Source organism: Cervus canadensis, chromosome 3, assembly GCF_019320065.1.
Source record: "Cervus canadensis isolate Bull #8, Minnesota chromosome 3, ASM1932006v1, whole genome shotgun sequence".
In the NCBI taxonomy this organism is placed as follows: domain Eukaryota; kingdom Metazoa; phylum Chordata; class Mammalia; order Artiodactyla; family Cervidae; genus Cervus; species Cervus canadensis.
In genome coordinates, this window is record NC_057388.1 from 42,615,730 (window position 1) to 42,618,294 (window position 2,565).

The following is a 2,565-nucleotide window of genomic DNA, read 5'->3' on the forward strand; positions in this document are numbered from 1 at the left end:
AATCACCTGGGGGACTACCTGAGGTTTAGAAGACAAAGCTATAGCAAAGTGAGGACTGAGAATGGGAGAACAGGGGAAGTGAAGGCAGAGTTAAAGGGGCCAAGAGAGGAGCAGAATGATGCAAGAGAACAGCTTAACCTGAGGAGGGGGATTGGCAGCCTTTGAGAAATGATGCAGTATGCTCAAACCAGAGAGCAAAGTTATCTCCCTCCAGTTGCTGTCAGCTGGGTGGTGCGACCCCAGTTAGGTGAACTTCCTTGCCGACTGGAACCCTTCCTCACTCTTCCTGGGAAGTACTCCTTGTTTCCAAGCTTTGCTCACCTGGTTCCTGCCCTTAAAATCTTACCAAGTCAGCAAAGTCCAGGCTACATGCCACTGCCTCCCCTCTATGCTGTCACCACACAGTGGACTGTCTTTGTTTCATCCAGTTGGATGGGTCACCTTCCAACTCCTTCATTCTGTGTACCTCTGTCATAGCATTTACTACAAGCAGGTGAAAAAAGCCTCCCCCAGCTCCCCAAAAGGATGAGCCTCTCCCCCCTCCTGAACGCTTGGCCCTTCCCGTGGTCCTAAAATAACAGTGGTGTCTGTTTATACTGGCCCCACCCTGCTCTGCAGAGTGCCTGGCCAAAGCCTGATGAAAAGCTGTGAATGGAAATTTAGCTACTTTTCTCCTTAGCAAAGGAGTCCTTGGGTGCCCCCCAAAGGTGTCCACATCCTATTCACTAACACCTGTAAATAGGCTGCCTTACATGGCAAAAAGGACTTTGCAGATGTGACTGATTTTAGGATCTGGAGATGGGGAGATTACCCTCAATTATCTGGGTGGGCCCACTGTAATCAGAAGGGTTTACAGGGAAGAGGGGAGGCAGGAGAGGCAGAGAAGGAAACACGATGACAGAAGAGGTGTCAGATTCAGAGAGGAATTTGAAGAAGGTATGCGGTTGGCTTTTAAGACTAAGGAAGACACATGAAAAGATGCTCAACATCACTCATTATCAGAGAAATGCAAATCAAAACCACAATGAGGTACCATTACACACCAGTCAGGATGGCTGCTATCCAAAAGTCTACAAGCAATAAATGCTGGAGAGGGTGTGGAGAAAAGGGAACCCTCTTACACTGTTGGTGGGAATGCAAACTAGTACAGCCACTATGGAAAACAGTGTGGAGATTTCTTTAAAAACTGGAAATAAAACTGCCATATGACCCAGCAATCCCACTTCTGGGCATACACACCGAGGAAACCAGATCTGAAAGAGACACGTGCACCTCAGTGTTCATCGCAGCACTGTTTATAATAGCCAGGACATGGAAGCAACCTAGATGACCATCAGCAGACAAATGGATAAAGCAGCTGTGGTACATATACACCATGGAATATTACTCAGCCATTAAAAAGAATTCATTTGAATCAGTTCTAATGAGATGGATGAAACTGGAGCCCATTATACAGAGTGAAGTAAGCCAGAAAGATAAAGACCAATAATACAGAATACTAACACATATATATGGAATTTAGAAAGATGGTAATGATAACCCTATATGCAAAACAGAAAAAGAGACACAGATGTACAGAACAGACTTTTAGACTCTGTGGGAGAAGGTGAGGGTGGGATTTTCTGAGAGAATAGCACTGAAACAAGTACACTATCAAGGGTGAAACAGACCACCAGCCCAGGTTGGATGCATGAGACAAGTGCTCAGGGCTGGTGCACGGGGAAGACCCAGAGGGATGGGATGGGGACGGAGGTGGGAAGGGGGATCGGGATGGGGAACACATGTAAATCCATGGCTGATTTATGTCAATGTATGGCAAAAATCACTACAATATTGTAAAGTAATTAGCCCCCTAACTAATAAAAATAACTGAAAAAAAAAAAAAAAGACAAAGGTACCAAAGGAGGAATGCAGAATAGAATGTCCACAGAAGCCTAAATGAGATATATAATTAAAACAACCAATTTCAAGTGAGGACTTGTTTGAAAAATCAGGGTGATATGCCCAGTCTTGTTAGGTGACAAGGCCAGAAAACCATCTGACTTTATGTCTGTGGACATGAACAACAACTGTAAGTATCCTCATTTAAAAATGCCTTCATCAAACAATGAGCCAGAGATATTGTCACCTCTTCTTCTAATGTGGAAACAGGTAGAGGAAAATTCTGAAGGAACAGAATCAGCTGGAATAATTACATGATCTCACATGCCCCTGCCCCAAGCAAAACCTACCTGGACAGCTGCTGTTCCACTCTGTGATGGTAAAGTAAAGTTATGAGTTCCCCACTTCCCAGCATATATTTTGGCATTACAGTTTGCTTCGTGCATAGAAGAAATACATACTCAGTAGACTTGGTTATAAAGATGCTGTCTATAAATGACATCTCTGAATTCATAAGGATATGGCTGGATGATCCTTTAAGTAAATGACTCTGTCAGTTGAAGAAACACTCTTGTGATGGATGTTCCCATCTTTGTTTTTATTTTTTTAATGTGCATGTTGGCTGTTATTTAGCAGTTATTTTCCACCTGTAATATTCCTCTCTCCTGTTCATTTATAATTTAA